Below are 26,685 nucleotides of genomic sequence, written 5' to 3'. Positions count from 1 at the left end.
TTTGCCACACTCTGTACAACTAAAGCGTTTCATCCCTGTGTGACTCCTCATGGAGTGAGTTTGTTTTGATGATTTTAGGTCCTTGGACAGCTTGCTGCTCAAAGACAGTCTTTGTCCTTCCACATGTGTCTTGTGTGATTTCAGTGTGTTTAAAGTTGACTGACCTTCACTGGTCTCCCAATCATCACTGTCTTCAGTGTCAGATTCAGAACAGTGTGAAGAGAGGAGCTGGCCGTCACTAGTTGGTTGTGATGTTCCACAGTCCTCTACAACAGCTTGTGTTTTCATGTGTTCAGTTGAGGTGCCGGCTACAGGCTCTGTCTCTCCGTTTTCATCATGAACATCTTCACTTTTCACTGCTAGTAATGTCAACGTTGACCCATCAGCCTCCACTGGTCTTTGAAGTAGCTCCTCTTGTTCCTCTTTAATCTGTGGTAGCTGTGGTTCCTCCTGGACCAGACTGGAGCTCCTCTCCTGTTGTTCAGTAAAAACCTCCTCTTTACACACAGGGAGTTGCGGGACGGCTAGAAAAAAGACACAAAGAGAGAACTTTGCATTTTTCCAACGTAGTGTTTCCTGTTTCATAGCTTTGGTAGTGTTGGAGGAACGTAATCTTCTCCATTTCGAAATCAAAGGGCTTGACATTCCATTTTTGAGCCTCTTGTCCTTTGGACAAGAACATTTACTCACTTGTCCAAGTAAAAATGCATGTAAAAATGCATATTTTGTTTGTATTGTATTGAATATAATGTTGCATTTGAATAGTTACTAGAGCGGACATAGATGCATTTGAATAGTTACATTTGAATAGTTACTAGAGCGGACGTAGATGCATTTGAATAGTTACAAATAAGTATTAAGTGTTCAACAGAAGGTTATGACCAGGCCCGAACGCAATATGCGGCCGCAGTGTTCCGATGAAAACTCAGCGGAATTACCGCGGAATTTGAACACGTTCATCTTGTAGTTTACTTTACCGGCCAGCGTGATTTATTTGGGTTAAGCTTCAGTGGACGCACCCTGCCCCTCCCCTCATTGCTGACTAATATGTTGTGAGCTGGTCTGGACCGACTGGACGATACTATTATATAACTTTATCAAAAGAAGATGGATTCATTTGCAGAGGAGCTGACTGGCACTGCCGAGTCATCGTCATTCAATTACTTTTAATTGGACGGGGGTTGTTGTTTGCCAACACTCATGGATTACCTCCGTTGTCAAGCCTCTGAACTTGAAGCATAAAAACAGGAAGGTGAGTGGTTTGGGTAAGTAGCATTTACATTTAGGCTACTATTGTATTTACTAGCTGGTTTAGGTTAACATCCTGAAGTAAAGAGCTGAGCACCGCAACTGTGCGAGAGAAAGCGAAAGAGAGAGTGTGTCTGTTTGGAGAGAGCGTGCGTGCGAGCGAGATAAAGTGAAAGTGTGTGTGTGTAGAGAGCGTGCGTGCATGCAAGCGAATGAGAGAGAGGGAGTGTCTGTTTGGAGAGACTAGTGTGTGTGTGTGTGTGTGTGTATGTGTGTAAAGTGCGTGTGAGAGAGAATATGAATGTTTTCTCATGCCAATAAAGCTCCTTTGAATTGAATTGAGAGAGACAGACAGAGAGAGAACCCCCTTAGCTGAGAGAGATGAAGCGGGATCCAGGGACCCCATATAAAATTGACGAAATCGAAGGTTTGACTAATAGATCTTACTTTGTTGTGGTACTTTAAGGTTTATTTAGCTTGTTTAGAGTTATTTTTGTTCCAAACACATTGATTATAGTACTGGATAACTGTCCTCCGGAATCACAGCAGAAAAACAGAAAAAAACCCTGCAGATTCCGTTTGGCCTTAGTTATGACAAAAGAACACTACAAAAATGAAGAAAACTGAAAACCATAATTGACACAAACACTCAAACAGGTTGTTGGAAGTTTCAACAAAGATGATCCAATACTCCAGGTCTTAAAATGACACTATGTTTAGTTGATGCATGATTTGCATAAATGCAATAATGTCAAACACGGGTTTAAGATTACAATTTCTCCAAAAATACCATTTTTATTAGGACTCCCACCTGTGGAATCTGGGACCCACTGCAGACCTAACAACATCACTGTGGTACCTTCTGTTTCCTAGACGGGCTCTCTACCCATTCAGCTGTCCCTCTCTAAAGGCCACTAGAACAACTAGAATGATATACATGTGAGTGAATAGCGAGCGTGACAACAACCCCCTTCATTATCCCCCCCCCCCCCCCCCCCCAAGTATTCAGAAGGACAATTACAGTCACCAGAACCAAGGATGGGTGTTTTTTTGTGCATCTACGATGGTTAAAATTGAGTTTGAAGTTACAATGGGGTTGTATAGGAAGGGAACTTCATAAAAATGAATATAAAATATCTAAATACTGAATGGAGCATATTAAAAACTGTCACAAAAGCCTGAGTAGACGATAACATTACCCACAATTATTTTGAAAGTGAAATATCCCTTTATGTAAGTAAACAAAACAGCACATACCTATACGGTACAACTTTACTACAGGTTGCATCTTCGCATCAAACAGTCCACGTCTCTGGTCCACCTCTGGCTGTTCCTCTGACACCGTTGAATGTATTTTGGAGGCCATCTCTCTAGATACTGTAGACCTCTCCCTGTGGTGCTCTGTGGAAATCACCAGTAGAAACAACTTGTACTTATCATTCAATAAGGGTTTACTGAACAACTGAACAACCAGGAATAGTCTGGTGAGAGACGGGTGAAAGCCGGAATGTAGACGGCACCCGGGAGCAGTATGGGTTGGCGCCCCAGCCTGTGTCTTCCGTGAGGAGGAAGCCCAACAAACCCACGGTGAGGCCTTTAGGAGGGCCATTCAAGCTGCAAGCGGAGCCTACAGCACCACCGTTGCTCAGGTGGAGCCTGCAGCACCACCGTTGCTCAGGTGGAGCCTGCAGCACCACCGTTGCTCAGGTGGAGTCTGCAGCACCACCGTTGCTCAGGTGGAGCCTGCAGCACCACCGTTGCTCAGGTGGAGCCTACAGCACCACCGTTGCCCAGGTGGAGCCTACAGAACCATTGTGGCTCAAGAATCCACCACTCCTGAATGAAGTGTCTGGTGCTGATTGATGATTAGAACCTTCCTGGACAGATCACTTAACCCTTTGAGTGGTCCAGTGGTGCATGTACGTTGTATGTTATTTCTTGACAGTTTCCTGGGGGGGGTTCACATAGGTGTGCAAACTGGAACGATATGGACACAATTTTATACCTCACCATTTATGCCAAAAATCTTAATCGCTATACATGATTATGGGTTGTGCTATACTTTCGTAGCGGCACGAGCGGAAACAACATGCTTTGTGTCTGTCTTTTGGGGGACCATGAGTTACCAAACTATATATTTATCATTAGTTGCTGAATGACCCTTTAGTCTTGTTAGAACGAAATAACGAAAATACATTGCATAGATGCATCTGGGACGTATCCTCTGTGATGTATCCCAAGGTCATCAGGGTTTAGGGTCTCGCGAACATCATACCCCTCACTCGGGTGACCCAGCCAAGTGATCAAGTCCCGAATTACGTCCCAGTAGCTACCCTCGATCTAGACTGGAACTCACCTATGCTTTCTATGGCATAGGCAGCTCCCGGCAGTATCCGCCGGGAGAAACTAGACTGCAGGACATAACTAATTAATTCGAGCGACAGAGAGGAGAGTGTGTGTGTGTGTGTACGTGTGTGCGTGTCTGCATCAATTTAACAAAGGTGCAGACCAGACTCCCAGCACCAGACACTTCATTCAGAAGTAGTGGATTCTGAGAATTCAATTTTTTCTCAGAATCTAATTTTAATTAAAATGTGTTTTACCTGAGAGAGTATCGCACCACATCTTCCTACATAGTAATGTTAAAGTTGACTCACCAGTCTCCTCTTCCTGTTCTTCTTTAATCTGTGGAGGTTGTGGTTCCTCCTGGACCTGGCTGGAACTCCTCTCCTGTTGTCCCTCTTTAATCTGTGGATGTTGTGGTTCCTCCTGGACCAGACTGGATCTCCTCTCCTGATGTTGTGGAGTTTGTGGTTCCTCCTGGACCAGACTGGATCTCCTCTCCTCATATTTAGATGAAACCTCTTTACACACAGACAGGAGGAGAGAGAAGGTAGCATCAGCAGAGCAACTCAAAGATGACATTTATTCTCTTATTTGTTGTCAGGATAACCCTCGTTTCAAAAAATAAGTGTCTCGAGTCTCTTCACAACGCCTCGCAGAGCAAGGTGTTGTGAATAGAGCCCGACATCGGTCTCACCGATGTATCCGTCATTTTAGGCGCTGATGCCCGATATCGGACATTATTTCACTGATGTGGCCGAAGTCTTTTTTTTATCATCATTAATGTAACCTACACTTGTCTTTTAGAATGTAATAAAGCCCTTATGAAACACGCTCTTTTGGTTTGATATTAATTAATTTCTAACACCTGCAGGGAATGGATTTAAAAGGCACTGCGCGCGTCTTGCCTCCGACTCTGGTAGTGAGGCAGATAGCGGAAATAATCGTTCACTTGCGGATACAAGCACCAAAATTGGTACACATAATCCTTAGGGATTGCTCTTTTGATAAAACCATTGTGCCAAATAAAATTTCAATATGGCGGCCATTTTTCAAGATGGCCGCCATTGAATATACAGTAATATTGCATTTCGCAAAAAAAATCCCATAGACTTGTGCTATTTGAATGATCTTGGTGTCAAATCATACATTTTTCACTATGTAGAATCCAAATTTGGACCCATGGATTTACTCTCTGGCTTCCTTGTACCATATATCAGTCCCGGAATCCTAATATTCTGCTAAATTCGAGGTTTGTGTTATGTCTGACTCAGGTAAAATGGATGGTAGTGTATATATCTTAATATTGTTAGAGGTTTAGTGTGTGTGTGTATGTGGGGGGGGGGGGGGGGGGAGATGTCAACGTACAGCCAGGGCACACTGGTGGCACCGCTCCTGTGAAACTCAGCATGGGGTTCAGTATCAGCTGAGTAATTTGTTTGGTGTAGCTAAATAATGACTTCAGTGTCCCAAATGTTGTCTAATAAACCCTGCATCTTTTAGCTAGATTACATGTAGTGTACCATGTATGATGTTCAGTTAGACAACCGCGCCTGAATTGACAGGGTACCAGCACGGGTGAGCCGAGCCAATGGTAAGGGGGCTATACATGACTTATTCATGGTCTTACCAACATGGTGTACAGATCGCACAGGACTTAAATGATACTGGATGAACGATCGGGCTAGGTGTAGATTTTATTGTCGAACCTAGTCGTATCCCATACCTTATTGTGCATGATGGTGGTAAAAGGATAATCCCTCTTCACTGAATACAGATAATGATCATACTGTGATACCTTGATTACCATTCACCAAGATGTCTAATATAGACCCAGGACCGCCTAAATTCAAGACTGACTGGAGCAAGTGTTGTCTTTGCAAAGAGAAGAATAGTATGAACTCTCATCACCACATGCAAGACAATCACAACAACAACTAATATTCCCCTGGTGGTGGCATTGAATAAACTCTGAAGAGGAACAAAGGGGCAATATCACGAAGGTTGTCGCATTACGTTCAACAACACGAAACTGGAGAGAGTGAGAACCACAAAACGAAAAGCAGAGAGTGCTCAGCCAGTGGAATGCCAGACCAAGTGGAGTAGAACCAGCATTAAAACATGTTTCAGATGTGACAAAGATGCCGCATACTCTGAACTCACAAGAAAGCTATGACGATGAATCTCAATAAGAGAGTTAATGAATGTGCCCAAACTTTAAATGACGGAAAACTTCTTGCAAGACTCAGTGGTGGAGATGTTATTGCACAGGAGCTCCAATACCATGATGCATGCTGCATGCATGTCCAATAGAGAGAGGTTGTACCTCACAACCACAAAGAGACTGGAAAGGAACATTCAACCGAAGAGGATGCCCAGTTGCCCAACTGCAGGAATTATCTGAGCTAGTCACATATCTAGTGGAGACCACCAGATCTGGTGAGGGTCCTTCAGTCCTCCGACTTGCAGACATAGTTCACCTGTACGCCAAGTGCCTGGAATAGCCGGGTGTCGATGCACCTGCTCCACAAGACTGAATGAAAAACTGCTGTAAGAAATACCTGATTTGGACTGGTCCAGCATATATGTCTTAGCTGCTTTGCTAAGGACAATAGCTTCACTATAAGAGTCAGAGGCTTCTGACAAGCCAAAGCCTACATCTTTCTGGAAAGCCAAAAGAACATCCCTTCCCTGCTTGTGAGCCTCCAACTCAGGTATGACAGCAGTTTTTCCTTCAGTCTTGTGGAGTTGACAGCAGATGCATCAACACCCAACTGCATTCCACTGGCTGAGCGCACTCTGCTTTTCGTTTTGTGATTCTCACTCTCCAGTTTCGTAATGCGACAACTTTTGTGATATTGCGCCTTGTTCCTCCTCAGATTCTCTTCAATGCCACCACCATCATCAAGTCTGTCTGGATACATTTTATTAATATGCATCTCATTCATTGTGTGAAAGAGGGGAATATTAGTTGCATGCAGTGTAGCCATCATGTTGTGATTGTCTTGCATGTGATGAGAGCTCTTTACTATTCTTCTCTTTGCAAAGACAACACTTGCTCCAGTCAGTCTTGAATTTAGGTCATGGATCTATATTTGCAATCTTGGTGAATGGTAATCAAGGTATCACAGTATATGACCATTATCTGTATTCAGTGAATCAAGGCAGAGCGGTTATCCTTTTACCGCCATCATGCACAATAAGGTATGGGATAAGACTGAGTACCACAGACGAAAAACAGTCTAAGTCCAAATTTCAGACTGACCCCTCCACGAAAAGGCCTCGTTAACCTGAACCCTTATCTATCATTTATATATTATGGATCAATAGTGTGGACTTAGACTGTTATTCGTCTGTGGTACGTTATTGACAATAAAATATCTGATCTACACCTAGCCCGATCGTTCATCCAGTATCATTTAAGTCCTGTGCGATCTGTACACCATGTTGGTAAGTCCGTGAATAAGTCATGTATAGCCCCCTTATACCATTGGCTCGGCTCTCCCGTGCTGGCATACCCTGTCAATTCAGGCGCGGTTGTCTAACTGAACATCATACATGGTACATTACATGTAATCTACACTAGCTAAAAGATACAGGGCTTAGCTGATACTGAACCCCATGCTGTGTTTCACAGCAGCGGTGCCACCAGTGTGCCCTGGCTGTATGTTGACATCCGCTCTGTTGAGCTACTACATTGACCCCCCCCCCCCCCTAAAGCTCTAACAATATTAAGATATACACTACCATCCATTTTACCCGAGTCAGACATAACACAAACCTCTAATTTAGCAGAATATTAGGATTCCGGGACTGATATATTGTACAAGGAAGCCAGTGAGTAAGTCCATGGGTCCAAATTTGGATTCTACATAGTGAAAAATGTATGATTTGACATCAAGATCATTCAAATAGGACAAGTCTATGGGATTTATTGCGAAATGCAATATTACTGTATATTCAATGGTGGCCATCTTGAAAAATGGCCGCCATATTGAAATTTTATTTGGCACAATGGTTTTATCAAAAGAGCAATCCCTAAGGAGTAAGTGTACCAATTTTGGTGCTTGTATCCGCAAGTGAACGATTCACCTGTAATTTGCATGTTATCTGCCCAGCTATGGAGCCTAGGCTGCAGCAGCAAACTCTGCCCTGCGAGTGTCATAAATGGAAGTCCAGCTGTCATTCCGGACCCCTCGCCCTGAGAAAATGTCGTCTGTGTACAGCCCGTGAAAATATATGAGAGATGTTTGAAAAGATGACATATTTGAATAAACAAGCGTTTACATGGATAACTAGAGGACAATATCTCACTCCACGTCTTTGGACATATTTATTGGGCGAGTACAAACGGAGCGCGGAACACATTTATTGAAATTTCATTGAAATTTATTGAAAAGATTTCCAGCACAGGATGAAATCCTGACATAATACACACAAACATAAATAGTCTGCATTCTATGATCCTATAGTTTACTGAGACGCTACACTGTCTCTCTGCATTCTATGATCCTATAGTTTACTGAGACACTACACTGTCTCTCTGCATTCTATGATCCTATAGTTTACTGAGACACTACACTGTCTCTCTGCATTCTATGATCCTATAGTTTACTGAGACACTACACTGTCTCTGCATTCTATGATTCTATAGTTTACTGAGGCACTACACTGTCTCTCTGCATTATATGATCCTATAGTTTACTGAGACACTACACTGTTGACAGTAGTACTAAATTGATTGATTTAAATTGTTTTACATTTACAGACATGTCGGCCGACATGTCCACTGAACAGCCTTCCGCTACTGCTGCTGTTGCTGCGGATGCTATTGAGGCTGCTATTTATGCTGCTGTTTCCATGGAAACAGGTAAGATAATGCAAAAAACAAAATCGTGTTTATAGTTTTTAGTCATCACAGGTTACAGCAAAAACAAAAGTGGGTGAAATTAGCTTCATACATTTACTTATTTTATGGTTTTGTGTATTCCTGTCTTAGATGGGGAGTCTGCAACTCCGGGGTGGTCTAGTGTCTAGTGACAGCCGACCGAGATCCCCTTTACGGCACAGCCTGGGCGGGCCTGGGAGGAGGTGGGTGTACCCCAACTACCAAATGTACTTGAATTACTTTTTTCCCGCCTTTTGAATACTGTAAAGCTCAGGTTTACATACAGTTTGCACTGTTTGCACTACATACAACTGTTTGCTACTAGAAATGATTGCACAACTGTGTATATATTTATATATTATAATGTAAAAAGTCAATTTGATTGATTGATCTGAGGTGTGGTGGAAATAAAAAGGGACTGGCATTCACAGTTCACATCATAGTTATGCCTGCTGTCTATTCTGCACACAATTCCCAGATATTTGTTGGACGAAGCGTTATAAAACTGCTTATAACTCCAAAATGGAAGATGATAGAAACTAACTTTTGGATGCATGTTTCTTGAAACTAGGTTTTTGTCATAAACAGAATTTTGAGAAACATGGATCCACAGAGAATGTACTGGTCGGACCATGTGAACATAATATATATTTAAAAAATACCCTGGAATGTCTGTCTGAGTCACCGGGTCAAAGTTTTCACGCATGCGCAATAAATAATCCAGGCACTGTTGCCTTAATGCCTTTCGCCCCCTGGTGGTGGAGGTGTGTAACTGTCAGATAGATAGATAGATAGATAGATAGATAGATAGATAGATAGATAGATAGATAGATAGATAGATAGATAGATAGATAGATAGATAGATAGTGTTATGACCTGGCTCTTGGGCCATAACAAAGGAGGAAGACACACAGTTGTTTAAAAGTGCACAAACCAATATTTATTTACAATATAATAAACATATGCATCAAACAATACTAAAGTATTAAGTGGCTTTTGTTAATCAGTAGATCAGTAGTGTAAGTGAGTGGATGTGTGGTAAATGTAATGTAGGGTGTTGAATGGTGCAAACACATGCTGCTGCTCTCATGGAAGGAGAGAGAGAGAGACCTGGCTCCCAAGAGAAGACAGACTATGCACACACTGCACACAAAACGAGGTAGAGACTGAGCTACACTTCCTAACCGTCTGTCCACTGTACCAAGACATCAGAGACATGTACATGTTAACTTTCAAAAGTATAAAACGTCTCGGATGTATAGGCTAACTATCTCTGACAGAAAATGCACAATCTTTTATAGTTTCACAAGATAGTATTACTCAAAGTGTTAATATAACACAGCTCTGTTTACATGTTTATTGTATTGTTTTATCTTGATTGTTTTGTTTTATGTTTGTGTTTATGTTTTCTCATGCCAATAAAGCTCCTATGAATTTAATTTAATTGAGTTAGGCCGGCCAACTCCCAGCCCTTTATTTATTTATTTATTTATTCATTTATTTGACAGGGACAATGCTCATGAATCAACATTTCAGTTTTCACTTCCATGTAAATGTGCCAGAGCTAATTTACATCTGTAGTCCCTGACCAGGCTCTTAAAATGGTAGTAAAACTAAACATACAATGACACATACAGTACAATACAATGCAATACAATACAATACAGATAAAAGAAAGACAGAGTGTATAGTGTGCCAGAACACAGCACCATGCGTTGATGCCATGTGTGCATATGTGCCAGCACCCAACACTATGTCCATATAAAAACACAATACAACAGATATAGAACACACTGGGACCACTGGCCAGGCAATTGATTGGCAATTGCTCAGGACCTGTGGGAAGCAAAGACCTAGGCCTATAGGAATACACACAGGCCCTAGTAGGCCAACTACAGGGGCTGTGACAACAGACAGACAGACAGACAGACAGACAGACAGACAGACAGACAGACAGACAGACAGACAGACAGACAGACAGATAGATAAGCTATTTGCACACTTTTGACAATTTGAATCCATGATGCATTGATATTAAATGGAAAAAGTACTTTGTAATTTCACTAATTTGTCATTAAAAGGAATACTTGAGCATACGTAGGCTACTTTGTCCACCACCGATAACTGGACACCAACATCAGGTAGTCTAAATTATTATCTATGTATTAGTACTAATTACCTAGTAATTATTACTGGTGGTTCATCAGCTGGTGGTTCATGAGCTATGCCTGATTTTCAATTGAGTGCTACAGTGCCACCCTTTGTCCAATGGTTGTGGGCTTTGTGTCTAAGCAGGGTGACATAGCCCTCTAACATATTGCCACATTTCGTGAAAAACAACGGCATGGTTTGGCCTGGAGCGCTGACATAAGAAAATATGTATAATTCAAAATAGTGGGTTGTGGGGTAAGTAACAGCGAGACAGGAGACGGAGTTGTGTCGAGGTAGTTTACTTAATCCCAAATGTATAGCATTACACTGCAGCAGCATCAGAGTCAGAACAATAACAACACACAACTACTAGTTTACCCGGAACCGGAAACACTAGTCTGAACTGCGCCCTTCATCCTCATCATCCTCTTAAAGGCACAATGTCCCTTTTGGTGAATGTCTCTGCCAGTCTCTATATGTAGATCACCACAATATGATGATATCTGTAAATTAAACAATGCTGATTTTAAGGTAGCAGCTTTTTCTGCGGCCCAGAATAGAACAAAAGGAGTGATTATTCTATTTCGGTCAAATCTTAAGATTAAGCATTATTAAAAAGGGAAAGGACCAAGAGGGAAGAATTGCTTATGTGAAAACTGTTATTAATGGACAAAAAATTGCATTTATTTCAGTGTATGCGCCCAATACCTATAACAACTTATTCTTCTTATCGTTGTGTTCGATTATTAATGAAATGAACAAATTTAAAATCATATTGGGGGCTGACTTCAATACAGCCGTGGAAGCCATAGATAGAACATCTAGGACTAATGTTAATTCACCAAGCACTTGCGCTGTAAAAAATGTGATGCATCAATATGCCCTTGTAGATATATGGCGCAAACACAACCCTCACATTATTACTCCGGAAGACATCACTCTCTCTAGAATTGACCATATGCTCGTTTCTCCCCAAATAACACACATGACCTCCAAGGCAGAAATAGTATATATGTCATTGTCAGACCACCACACAAATTTATGCACTGTAATGCTTGATAAAAACCCCAACCGTGCAACCCGATGGCGGTTTAACACCACTCTCTTACAGAACCCCTCGTTTTGCGAGCAGTAACATAAATACGTACAAATAATTTATACGTATTAATAAAGACACTCGGATTCTGTGGGACGCCACTAAGGGGTTTATAAGGAATAATTCAATTTCGTTTGCATCGGCACAAAACAAAGCACGACTAAAATAAATCACCAACCTGGAACGAACCTATGCATCATTAATTCACCAGCAACGTGCTAATTTTTCAGTCGAACGAAATAGGGAAATATCAATGGTTAAAGTTCAGCTAAATGGAATCATTGCAAAAAGGTCAGAGTTTCTAATCCATAGATCAAGACAATCCCACTACCTTAATGGTAGTAAACCGAGTTTTCTATTTTTTTCTATTTTCTATTAGTAAATTGCGTAAAATGACCGGCTAGCGGATATACCTTCAATCCAGGCAGAAGATGGCTCCCTTTTACATGACCCCACATTAATCAACAAACAATTTGAAAAATATTATCAAACATTATATCAAAGTGAAATTAACGACTCTTTTTAATGATTTACAGCTACCAACCCTTTCAACTGAGGAGAAAAATAATCTCGACACCCAAATAACAATAGAGGAAATATTAATTTCATCAAAGCAAATGAAAAATGGTAAATCACCTGGATTGGACGGTATCCCACCAGAATTCTATCTCACCTTCTGGGATGACCTTGGACCTTTAATACTTAATATGTTTCAGAAAGCCCTTCAGGAAGGTGTTAAGACGGCCATCATATCACTTCTGTGCAAACCTGGCAAAGATCCCACACTCTGTACAAGCTATAGACCAATATCTTTATTAAACTCAGATACATTTTTTTTTGCCAAAACCCTAGCTTTAAGATTAGATAATATTCTACCCAAATTAGTCCACCCTGACCAAACAGGCTTTGTGAAAAACAGACTAGCTACTGACAACGTAAGGAGATTGTTACATGTTATATCCTCCGCAACTAACTCCACTTTGTCCCCTTCAGTTGTATCGATTGACGGCTTTTGATCGTCTAGAATGGAGCTTTCTCTGGTTTACACTGAAACGCATGGGCTTTGGCAGACACTTTTTAAGTATGTTAAACACCCTATACAATACGCCTTTTGCTCAGGTACTGACAGGAAGCCATTTTTCATCCCTCTTTCCAGTTAGCAGAGGTTCTCCACAAGGCTGTCCAGTTTCCTCGCTGCTATTCGCTATTTCACTCGAACCATTAGCACAGAAAATACGTCAGTTACAAACAACAACTCCCATAATGGTGGGGAACATTTGCAACCATATATCAATGTATGCAGACTATATTTTATTTATCCAGAGATTCTATTTGACCCCAAGGAAACAATGTCAAGCAGTCTGCGCAGCAACTCGTCGATGTGTGGTGTGTGTGTGGAGACAAATCAGACAATGGCGTTCTTCAACCACAGTATAGAGATCGACTTCCCAGACATGGTTGCCTCTGCTCTGAAGATCTCCCCGCTCCTCGCCGTAGGCCTCACAGCCGCGAAGGCATTGGGACGGTACACAATGACCTACATTTACAACAATGTAGAATTTGATATAAAACTGAGGTTGAAGGAGGATCCCAACAGGCCCGGGAAACCAGGCGCTCCGCCCGTCCAGATCAGGATAACGTTGTCAATCCAAATAATCCAATCCCTGACTTCCCCGTTACCTACACCTTCGGGCTCCCTCCTCCACCGGCCCTACCCCATCCTATGCTGAGCGCATGGGACACCCCACTGCCCCCACAGCCTGCAGGTGACCCGGTGGAGGAGGCCACACAGTTACTGGCGAGTCACACGGGCGCACGACATCCAATAATCAATGGTGGAAAGGCCACGGGCACGGGGCGTAGCCTGGAACGGGACCAACTCATCCTACCAACCCATGCGTGTGGATATAAATTGGAACAACAAACCACTGACTGTGAGGCCATCCTGTGAGGCCCAAGTACACGCACCGGCCCCCGGACGGCTGAGGCCCCCGCACGCCTCAGACGCCCCCAGCACGCCTCATTACCTGGGCATACGTCAGTTACAAACAACAACTCCCATAATGGTGGTGAACATTTGCAACCATATATCAATGTATGCAGACGATATTTTATTATACTTAGGAAATACACAGCGTGACTTACCACTGATTATGGATATTTTCTCATCGTATAGTATGTTTTCAGGCTATAAAATAAATTTGAAGAAATGTGCCCTTTTACCCCTAGGCAAGGCAGTCACATATCCAGGACTGCAAACCGAAATACCTCAGGTTTCGACCTTTAAATACCTAGGAATAAATATCCTCTCATCTATTGATAGAATTGCCGTTACTAATTATAACACCTTACGCAATTCCATTTGTAATGATCTAGACAGATGGATCAATCAAAAATGATCATTAAGCAGTCGAATATCCATTATAAATATGAACGTATTACCAAGGGTCAATTTCATATCGAGTATGCTTCCATTACCTACCCCTCCCCGTTACTGGAGCCAAATACAGGGCCTGGTTACAAAATTAATTTGGAAGGGGGAACGACCAAGGCTGAAGAATACACTTCTTTACCAGAGTAAACAACAAGGTGGATTTGAATTACCCAATTTAGAATTATATCATATTTCTTTTGCCATCCGCTCACTTGAGAAATGGTTCTCCCAAGAAGAGAATATCCCATGGCTTATGATGGAACGCAGTATAGTCACACCCTACAAATTGAATGAAGTTCTGTTCAGTCGCATATCGAGCAAATACTGCCAATCAAAATTTGGCCCTATCATATCCCATTCTATTCATATATGGCAACAAGCTGAACAAATTGGAAAATGGAATGTTAAATGGCACACACATACACCAATTTTTAAAAACATGTCATTGTGCTTAGAACGCAAACCCTTGGTCTTTCCATCCTGGTCCAGTTGTGGCATCCATACTTTCTCTGACATATTCAATAATGAGGGTTTAAGATCATTTGAAGACCTCAGGAACAGCTATGGTTTACCAACAACCTTTTTTTCTTCTATTTACAGTTAAGAGCAATTATTCGAGCACATGAGGTGCCGTGGAGAAATGCTCTACCCGTTCACCCACTTTTTGATTACATAACTAAGATTCCCAAATCTGAAGGTTTTGTATCTTATTTGTATAAGAAGTTAAGACAATCTACATGTCCGCCAATGGGTGTCTCTAGAGTCTGGAATGTCGATTTAAAGAGTTGGCAGCGGCCGACCAATTGGAAAAGAATTTGGGAAAATATTTCTCTCTCATCACGAAATTATAACTATCAAATGTTGAATTTCAAATTTATCCAGAGATTCTATTTGACCCCAAGGAAACAATTTCAAGCAGTCTGCGCAGCAACTCGTCGATGTGTGGTGTGTGTGTGGAGACAAATCAGACAATGGCATTCTTCAACCACAGTATAGAGATCGACTTCCCAGACATGGTTGCCTCTGCTCTGAAGATCTCCCCGCTCCTTGCCGTAGGCCTCACAGCCGCGAAGGCATTGCCCTTGCAAACCCCTTTTTTAACAAAAAAATAAATAAAAAACTTGATAAAAAAAAAAAAAAAAGGTCTGAAGTAATCTCGTTTCTTGCGTATCGTCTGTCTGTCTCCTTTAGTTTGCTATGTACAAGGTAATCTTTCAAGTTTTTGTTCTTCCTATGCTGGTATAATTTTGTATCCGTGTTTTGTATCCATCCGTCCTATTTGCAAAGTTCCTCTATATTTTCATGTTTGTTATTCTGCTTAGTGTCGAATAGGTAGTAACTAAGGCTAGTTTGGGACTCTGGTCCCTTTCTTTCACCTCTAGAAATGTGTCATGTGTTTTTCTAAGGAAAGTTCTTGTGTATCCCCGTTTTATCAAATAGAGTTTGACATGCTATTTTAAAATCACTTTGTTGTCTGTGGAATCTCAAGAGCTGTGATTTGACTGCCTCTGTAAGTGTGTGGTGGATGAAAGGAGAGCGTGTGTGTCTGTTTCTTTAAAATATACTTTGAAATCTAATTTACCACTGAAATGTGGGCCTTTGAAGACAGTAGCATCTAGGAAATCTATTTTTTCTGTGCTCACATATTTGATTGTAATTGATCTATGGTGTGTGTTTAGTATATTAATACAATCTTGGAAGTCCTCTTTGGTGTGTTCCCAAACACCAAAGATGTCATCCTAAAATCTATAATAATGTGTTGGTTTGAGTTTGCATTTTTTTTAGAGCTGTCTCTTCCCACAGAGCCATGTACATATTTGCATAGAAGGGGCAAACGTTTTCCCCATGGCTGTGCCTTTGGTTTGGAGATATCATTTCTTGTTAAATTCAAAATAATTTTTGGTCAGATTTATGTTCAATAGTTCCAGTAGTTCTGTGTCAGGGCGTGTTCAATATATTCAGCTGTTTGGTACGTTTCACTACCACAGTATTGAAACGTTTTAATTTCATATTCCATCCTAATTGGCTAACATTGGCTTTCAAAGTTCATGCCCCGTGGGAGGTTAGGGTTAGGGTGAGGGTTTGAGATAGGTTGTATGACTAATGACTGGTCTAAACTAAGTACGATTCTAAAAACGCCTTCTAAGGGATCTGTGTTTGCGTTGGCAGGTCGAAATCTGCACGGCGCGCTACTCGTTTGCCACGCCCGGTGAACAATGCAACGAGAGGCACAGACAGCCAAACCAAGGACCTGTCACTAAGCCATGGCACTGCGGGGAGACTCACTGTTTGAATTCATCCGTGGAGTGGAGTAATAGACTCAAACAATGTTGGTCTTTTGAAGAGGGAGGATCTGAGCATTTGGGGAGTGGGTTTATGTCTACATTTATTTTGTTTCTTTCTTTATTATTTGAGAGGGGACCTGTTTATTAAACCGCTTATTTATTGTGCGTTTGTTGAACAAAAGGGAACTATTTAAGTTGCTGAAGTGAACTTTATAAATAAATCCTGTGACGTATTATTTATAAATAAGGACTCAGTGTAGTTTTCTGTTGGACTGTGAACCATTGCTTGTCTGAATTAACTGTGAATTTACATTTTTGGTGTGATTTGTACAGTTATGGGTGCATGGTTTAATACATGCACCCATGTTCTGAGAGTTACGGTAATTAACCCTAAAATATTGTCGGATGAAAAGCCGTCTGGCACCCCAAACTACAACATTTAAAGGGCAATCCAATACAATATCAAGGATCACTTTACTTAATCATGCAGTCACTATTGTAAAATGCATGCAAACAATGTTAAAATATATGATTAAACTACCGACTATAAAATTATTCAATCTATATAATTATAATGGATATTATTAGACCGTTGTTCTCAGTAACAGTAAGGGGGTTTGACGGGTTCCCCAGAATATTATAATAAAATAATTATCTTTAATACCAGTAAGACGCCCGAGGGCGAGAAGCGACCTCACCCTTTGCACGCATCCGCCTGGGTGACAGCAGACTGCTGGGCGAGCGCTAGCGCTTTGGAATTATGTGGGGATTTTGACTATTACACTGAAATAGATTGTCATAGACTTATTTGACAGCACTGTCATTACTGTTGTGTTGGGTTTATGTTAATGTGTATTGTCACTGTTTAAACCATCAATACTTGACTCAAACTTGACCTTTCATTCTACTACTAAACCTCTTTGCTGGAAATAGCCAATCTACAACATCACAATGCCTCACAGAGCAATTATATTATGGTACGTTACAAAATGAACTATTCTATTTTTCAAATAAATAGCCGAAATAGCCAATGTACAACCTCACAATGTGTCGCTGTGAGCTTGCAGATCTGCCATTTCCATTTGTGCTTGTTTTCATGTTTCTCTTGCAAAACTGGCAAAACAGCAAAAGGAAATTATGCACAAAACGCAAAGACTTATGGGCTATAGGAAACAGGTCAATAAAGGTAGGATCCAATGTATCCCCGCTTGGCACTCAGCATCGAGTTTTGGATTAGGGTAATTAAGGTACAGTAAACATTTAGGTCAAAAGGATTACACAAAAAAAGTCATGGGGACTTGTTTCTTGTTCCTATTTTATCCATATATTATCATTGTCCTGATTTGTTTTTGCCAAGATTATCGTATAGTTAAAATACATACTATGGTCTGGGTGGTCTTCAGGTTCCTCCTGTTTAATAGAGATGTCTTCAGTTTCCTCCTGTTTAATAGAAATATCCTTGGCTGAGTCTGGAGAGTTCATCTTCACCTGCAGTCTGGACTCCACACACTGGTCTGAAATGAAATAATCAAATAATGACTTTCCTATGAACTTGAACCCTAGTGGAGAATATAACATTAATATCTGCAGAAGGTAAAGGCAATACCTAATCCCAACTCTATTAACCTTACCAAAGAAAATTAAATTGACATTTTAGGTCAGAACTCTTGCTGAACATACGATTGTAAATTGCATCCGCAAGCTACAACTTAGGTCGCCTTCACACCAGAAAGCTTTACTGCGTTTAAAACGAATCCTGCTGCACATTGTCGGAAAGTGTGCTTCGTTTGAAGTCTCATTCGAATCCTAATGCGCATCAAAGAACCGCATTCTACTGTTGCAGGTGGGAATGCAATCGCATCAAATAAAGGAAATGAAGCAAACAATGTGGCGGTCTGGAGTAAAGTTGGAGACGGAGAAGGGATATTTTATACAGCGATATGTCCCCTTTACCGTGAATAGACGTGATCGAATGAGGAGACCGAAGCCCTTATCGAAATATGGTCAGATAAGCACATTAATCAATTGCTGAAGGAAACACGTAAAAACACTGCAGTGTACAGAGTATTCTCTCTGTCTGTGCGTAAACATGGAGGGATGTCACTGTGTGCAGGGATCCAAGTGCTGGAGACTTTCTTCATCTTGTTTAAACACATGCTTAAAGGGTCACTTCACCTCTGGAAGAAAATCCAGTCACTCAATGTTAATGGTATTTGTAATAGATAACAGTAGCACAATTTGAAATTTGCACCCTTTGACCAGAAACATAATGAAGTCTGTGTATTTGACTAGGGGTTGACTGGATTGCTGAATTCCTACAATCCCCATAATGCTTTGCTGCGCTGTTCCTCAGGGGGAGGCTTCGTGTAGGTGTGACTTTATGATCTTTATCCTCCCATTTTCTACAAACAACAAATACACATGGAAGTGACCCAGTGTTGCCATGTCTGCTTATTATAAGCAACTTTGGGTTTATTTTTGTTGCTTGTAAATATTGGTGGTTCACAATCACTGGTTGATGTTTCTTTTTTTTTACTTGTTTCTAAAATGTAGTTGATATTTGGGCTTTCATCCAAATGTTTTTCACACCAGTGGTTCTCCATGAACATGCCAAGGACCCCCAAATTAATTTGTATTTTTCCACGTAATTTGTGCCATGGAGCCCTGTGATGTGTGAAATGTTTCAAAGATATTCCACATTTGCACTTTATCCACTCAAGATTATTTTTTTAAATAGCCGGCTTATGTGCCTAATAGGCACATAATATAAATAACCAAAAATATGTGCATATTGTTTTGAGGCTTGTTTGCACTTTGCATGGACATGGCTGCTTATTTCTCTCACAAAGTCAAAGAACTGGCAACCTTCATTTTTGCAAGAATAATAACAAACCACTTTTTGCTAGCCTTTTTCGAGTGGATGACTAAACAACACGACATGAAGCCATGTGTTCTTTCTTGTACAACGTGAAGTCTGCTTCTCCTTTTTCTTGAACCAGTAAACGGTTGGACATTAGATTTGTTTTGGAAGAAAGTATTCACTCTTCAGGAATTAGACAGAGCCGCTGCAGCCGCATCGATGCTGTCTGCGTTACGGTTGAAAATGGTCATGTAGCTTTTTATAGCAAAGCAAACTAAATATATATAAATTAGCATAGTATCACTAAACAAACGTGTTTTTCCTCAATTGTTTCGTCATTCCCACAGCATGAAGAAAGTCTGTGATTGATATTGAAGGGAGATATAATGCATTTTATAATAAAACAAAACGTAGCCTACGTTTCATATTCATGTGCGACTCTCAATAATTTCAGAGAACATGTTTCACTGTAACATTGTAACCACGTGTCATCATCATGCTTTTAATTAGTGGATATTGTTACATTATGTTTTACTGTAGTTCAACTGTATGGTAAGCAATCCCCAGCAAAATGATTACATGAAGAGAATGTACAACACGTTATGCAATATGCCATTTCTGCCAAATGAAATCGTTCAAATGAACACTAGATGGAATTTGGGTGCAACCTTTTTTCATTCTTTACATATAGTCAATGAGCAGCAAGCAGGTGTACATCATGTAAACGTTTTATTAGATAAACTTCATTATAGCTGTTTTCCAAGTTTTGAAATGATGACATGAAGGCTTGGAAAAGGGAATGTTCTTATTTATAAGGTGAACACAACTCTTCCCTCCGATGCAGCAGTTCCTCTCACGTTTGGCTGAAAACGACATCCGTATTGTCTGTCCTCCAGTCCTGACTCCTGTAAATGAAAACAATATGGCCATCATCATCTATCCGACGTGAAGCCTGATTTATACATGTTGCATGCATGACGTTGGTGCACCGAAAATAACAGACCTACAAGCTCACAAAGTGTCGAATCCGCGATGCGCTGTGAGCTTGTAGACCTTCTATTTTCGGGACCCAACGTAACGATAGGATAGAACATGGCTGCGTCTATGAACTGGAATCTTGAAACAAGTCTACGTACTACGACACTCTGAACAGTCTGAACTATACACATACATAGCCTAGCTACTACCCTAACTTTATAAAACTCTCACATTAAAGCAATCGATTGCTAGATTATGCAAGTTTACATCATGTTTACACTTTGCAGAAATACCTAGCCATGGTTTACATGACGCTCTTATGACAATCATGTTTCAGGGCTACAGAAATACTTACTTGATCAAGTAAAAAATATCCAGGGCCAGGCTGCCCTGCATGCTCGTTTCATCTGCGCTGGGGTTGATCTTCTGTGTATTCCGGTTCAAATAAATATTGTCCATGGAGTGCTATCACTCTGCACTGCAGACGCCATGATAATACACAAACAAACAATCTGAGGAATGCATCGGTGGGGGTGGCCTGGGGTTGTAGGTGGAACAAAGTAGAGACTAGGGACACCCCTCTGGGCTGTCTTCAGGTGTAGGCGTAGCCGTGTGTAGGTGACGCGCATACTCTAAGGTGACGCGAGGTTAGACTGTTGTAGTCCGGAGGGGAGGGGCCATGAGCATTCTGACGTAGATAAAATGAATTCCTTACCAGGATATCTGAAAACAGGGATTGCGCACACAAAAACCCAGGAAAAGTGTTTCTAGTGTCCTAAACATCATTAAAATAAGATCAGGTTGTGTCAGGGGTGAAGTGACCCTTTAAGCATGATCTATAAACTGTATAGCTGACATGTGCATAGTAGCATAGAAATTGTATATGATGATCGGATAGCCTAATCTCTAGGAGTACAGATTGTATAGGCCTACTAATTAAGGATCATTTTGCGCTCCCGTCTCCATGTGCCTCGGCCATGTTCCCAAAAGAACAGTCAGTAAGTGACGGGCGCGCACGCGCGCGCGCACACACACACACACACACACACACACACACACACACACACACAAGTCCCTGACAACACACATGCATCCACGTTACCCTCAAGTCCTAACTATTAGAAGCATCATTTTAACACCATAGATTTCACTGACTGCGTAGTTTATGAATTGAACACATTGATAAAGTTCTCTGCTGCGTTTCCAATTGCTGTGGATTGTAGAGAAAAGGCCTCGTGCACAGCTACAAGGACAGGTGCGTCGGAGCCGGTAACCATGCGAACAGGGACGGATTAACCCCCACCAGGGCCCCTGTGCCGGTATATTTTGCAGGGCCCCCATAGCGCCCATGCGCGCGACATTTTAACAAAATCAATGGCCAATGAAGAGCCCCATGGAGCCCTTTTCAGGGTGTCAAACCTAGTACCGCACGGTCCAATTTCCCCGAAGGGCCCTGGGCCACGGCCCCACTGTCCCAATGGCCAATTTGTCCCTGCATGCGAATCATGAGAAGAAAAGGGTCCCGCACACTGTCTTCACTTATAGAGGATAGAGCAGTAGTTTTATTCAGATGACAACGTTTCGGTCTAAACGACCTTCATCAGGTATATATCAGAGATACCTGATGAAGGTCGTTTAGACCGAAACGTTGTCATCTGAATAAAACTACTGCTCTATAAGTGAAGACAGTGTGTGGGACCCTTTTCTTCTCAATTGCTGTGGATGACAGCGCAGTGTGATTCACACGCAGCAAATTAAATATGCAAGAATCCCAACTTCTCCGCCCATTCGCATCGAGTCTACCGAAGTATTAGGTGTGAATGCGAGCTTATATTCAAGTACGGATGACCAAGTTGGTTCAGGATGGGTCTCCGCCCCGAATTTAGTTCGGCTGAATATAAGTCAATTCATACTCCCTCACGGCGAGCTAGTCGCTTGTAAATATTGCAGGTCCTTGACAAGAATATGTTTGTGGCCGGGAAATGAGCTTTGCACAGCGGAAGACATTGTGACAGACCTAAAGAACAGAAAATATTAAAGAAAGGAAGAGCACATGAAACTTACTGAGGTGTGGGTGGTCTTCAGGTTCCTCCTGTTTAATATAAATATCCTTGGCTGAGTCTGGAGAGTTCATTTTTCAGTCTGGACTCCACACACTGGTCTGAAATCAAGTGAATCAGGACTTTAATAAGAATCGTGAGATTATGGGATTCATGTATTACTATTAGTGAAGAAATCATGCTTAACTTAAGTGTACATGCACACGAACACTCAGAAACGCTACTGTCTGTGGTTTTGAACTATTATCCGATGTTCAGAGGTCATTTCTGATTATCTGGTGATTGCGATTGGAACATTGGCGTTTTCTAGAGCAAGGATTGGCCTTATATTAGCTTGGTAGCATTAACGCTTACACTCCAAGATGGATGACAAAAGCGGACGCGAGTCATAGTGGAATAGCCTGAAATCACCTCCATCAGGCAGCACTCATTGTTAAAGTGGGTTTGAGGCTAATTGTGCAGATCATGAACAAGACAGGAAAACAATTTTCAATGGCATGCATTACCTGAATGACTGACACAATAATACAGAATGACAAATGTTTGGTTGGTAAGATTTCAATGTTTGGTGCATTGTCTTGAATAGGAACATCTAAAACTCAATTTCAGGTATACTTTTCTCTCTGAAGTCGTATGGCCTACAGTCCAGAGGTCAACCTGAGGCCAAAGTTGGCCTCATGGTGGCGCTATAACAGCCGACTTTACGTTTTGGCCTATAACTCTTGAACCGTAGGTCGTAGAATAAAGGTTTCGGTAACACTTGCTGACTATATGGAAATAATGATTAACTAACCCTTAAGTAATACATTAGTTAAGCATTAGTTAAACATTACTTCATCAAGTTAACCATGTGTCATGGCTTTCATGGTTTAATTTATAGATCTACTTTTATCAGCCAAATATATGCCCACGATGAGTGCTCATAGGCGAGTGCCGCGGGTAGGGTTAGTGAGCAGACTCGGTCTCTCTGGATGTCGTCCCTGGTTGTCCCGACTCCCCATGGGTCAATTTCCTCAATTCTATGGCCACGATGAGTGCTCAAAGGCGGGTAGGGGTCTCTCCGGAGGTCTCTCTGGTGCTTTATGGGTCATTTTTGGACTGACCCATTTTGGCAAAATCTGTGCCCAGGATGAGTGCTCATAGGCGGGTAGGGTTAGTGTAATAGCTGAAATAAGTGTAATAGTGTAATAAGTGTAATAGTATAATTAGGGTAATTGTGTAATAGTGTAATTAGTGTTATAGTGTAATTAGTGTAAATGCGACTATAGGTCACAGATTACTATGAAAACGTCTCGTGATTTTGGTTAATTTTTATCGTCACTTCTTATCAATAGCTTACCTCTTACGCACTGGTCATACTACAGCACATTCGGTAAAAATACATGTTTTTGTAATCGCCACTATTGGGCTCCCCCTGGTCTTACTACACGTAAAATAATAAATCAACAAAATTACAAACATTTATATTTCACCAAACTAAGTGCTGTAGTAAGACCAGGGGCAGCCCCAAAGTGGTGATAGGGATTTTTATGGAGCTACACTTAATAGGATGTAAAATTAAACAAATTATATTTTACCACACTAAGTTCTGTAGTAAGACCAGGGGGAGCCCCCTAGTGGCGATGGGGATCATCATGGTGCTACAATGCATAAGAGGTAAGTTATTGATAAAAATGTATGATATAAATTAACCAAAATCACGAGACATGACCATATATGGAGGCGTGACCGACCGACCAACCGATGGACGGACAGGGTTTGCAGGTTTTCATAATAAGGGTTGCAGTTGCACTAATTACACTGATTACACTATTACCATAATTTTACTATTACACTAATTACACTCTAACACTATTATACTATTACACTAATTACACTATCACGCTATTATAGTAATTACACTATTACAGCGCTGGTTTGCTGCACCTGGCCGGCAGGTTTTTCGCACTTCCCTGTTGGCCGGGTGTGGATCTCTCCCGGTGCTGGTTGCGCCTCGGTGATGTCTGCATGCAGGGTGCCCCTCCGTGGACTTGTCTATAGCTGGAAGCCTGGAGGAGAGGGGCAGTGACTTGGCCAATCACTACTGACCCGCCAACTGGAGAGTGTAGTGGTTGAGGGTTGAAACACTCTAAGAAGCCACCTGATGACCTCTCTTCCAGGCCAAGGCATCCATTAGAAATGGATTATATTTGCATCTTTGATGTATTTACAAACACACTATTACACTAAGTACACTATTACCCATATTACACTATTACACATATTACAGCTATTACATCATGGGCATAGATTTGGCTGATAAAATGGATCTATAAATGAAAACATGAAAGCCATGGAATGGAACATGGTTAACTAATGATAGTAGCCTCTATGAGGTAATGTTTTCTAATGCTTAACTAATGTATTACTTAAGGGTTAGTTAATCATTATTTCCGTATAGTCAGCAAGTGTTACCAATTTCTTTATTCTACGACCTATGGTTCAAGAGTTATAGGCCAAAACGTAAAGTCGTCTGTTATAGCGCCACCATGAGGCCAACTTGTGTAATTATTTTGTTGCGTAGGCCTCTGGACTGTAGGCCATACGAATTCCGAGAGAAAAGCACCTGAAATGGAGTTTTAGATTTTCTTATTCAAGTCAATGGGAAAATGTATTCACTAATAAATGTAAATAAATGTAACTTTTTTTTCACAAATAAATGCTGTAGTACAATCATAAGTACCCCATTGACGTGTGATGTAAATTTGGTGGTAATACTCTGCATATAAATAAAGTTATTGAATATTTTCACTTTCGGTGTTGCACTTTGTAGACGGTCCCTAACCGCTCATCTTACCGTCTGCTGAGATGCATATAATCTATTAAACTCGGAGGTTGGCTTTTTGGGATTCAAATCAAGTTGTAGTTTGTTCTTTATCTAATCAGGATAAGAATGAGATTTTTTGTGATTTAGGAATGTTTCATTCCTGAGCTATTGAGCCCGGAAGAGCGAATCTGTTGCGAATCTGTGAATCTCTTTCCATCTTTGCTCAAGTCTATACAATAACCACTGAAATACTAGGACACACTGACGTAACCGGTAGGAACCTTACATTAATAATAGTGGCAGATGCAACCACAATGTAGCCTATATTATTGCTGCTGCTGCTGCTACTAGTACAACTACTGGTTGTTTACTTATAGCATTTATTAACAAGCAAGCAGATATAAGAACAATACGACTCCTCCATCTAGAGATGAGTCAATAAAGACAAACGGATGAAACACAACGTGAATCAGTTCATCTTACCTGCTGTGTTTCAGTGGTTGAGCAGAACAAACGTCCTCCTGCTGCTTAACGACGACTGTTTCCACGAAACGATTTAGTTTTCTTGGTATATTAAAGTGTCAACAGTGAGACGACGTGCTGTTTCAACAAACCAGGCTTATACTGTGGATTTTAGCGGCAGCTGCCCTACAAGGGTGTGCACATGCGCACTAGTACTGGAGCGTACGTACCATAAACTGTCAGTAGGGGGAGCCATGGTATACCGTAATACTTATGCAGCATTTTCCCTTTATTCTTACTCCAGCTAATCCAGTTCTTTCCATTCCCTCCTTTCTTCTGTAGGCCTACTTCATGCAGTATACAGTAGAAGTATCCATGGTTTCATTAGATTAGCATTTTGAACAGATTAACAAAGTGGAATCCATATCCAAGGTCCATTGCTTGAAGTTTCTGAGGTAAATTAAGTTATTATTTATTTGTATACACCTCTATGAAATGATACAGTAACTCTGTTTATACCAGGCCCGGCGCCAGGATAAAATGACTGAGGGGTCAATTGAGATTTTTTTTAATATGATATATATATATTTTTTTTAAAACATATTGTGTTGCTAAATCAAGCAGGCAGTGTCAGTTCTATGACTCAGCTGGTCATATGCAATATTGGAATGATAGCACTGCCCCACCCTGGGCTCCAGATTTTTCTTTAAATTTGCGATGAAAATGCTTCAATCTGGTGCACTTTGAGATAAAAAATTAAGAGGCTAGATCTATAAAGAACTACACACATCATATTAGATTATTATCATCTTTACTGTGCTATTCTTGCCATTTGCCAACATCACAGTAGGCTACAAAACAACATTGGATAGGGCAGGGGTGGGCAACTTTGATGATGGAGAGGGCCACTATATTTCAAACTCACTCCAGAGGGCCACAATGCATATAGTCAAAAGTAGCTGATCTAAGGGCTCAAAACGTGTCGCAGTGCGATGCATTTTGAGCTTGTAGATCTGCTTTTTTGCTATTTTTTAAAATTGGAATCCTGAATTACTTTAATCTATTTTTTAATTG

General features: G+C 41.1%; 1 long non-coding RNA gene across 1 annotated transcript; it reads right to left on the bottom strand.

The window, feature by feature from the left end:
- On the bottom strand, positions 1 to 25,825 carry LOC306919457. Its single transcript, XR_013789534.1, has 4 exons — positions 25,633 to 25,825; positions 22,348 to 22,444; positions 17,828 to 17,959; positions 1 to 524 (listed from the first exon to the last, which is right to left on the bottom strand). It is a non-coding gene; the product is annotated as an uncharacterized lncRNA (long non-coding RNA).
- Positions 25,826 to 26,685: the final 860 nt, after the last annotated feature.

This window comes from Electrona antarctica (assembly GCF_951216825.1).
Source record: "Electrona antarctica genome assembly, contig: scaffold_25, whole genome shotgun sequence".
NCBI lineage: Eukaryota > Metazoa > Chordata > Actinopteri > Myctophiformes > Myctophidae > Electrona > Electrona antarctica.
Note: the sequence above shows the minus strand (reverse complement) of the source record. Positions and strands in the feature narration are given on the sequence as shown.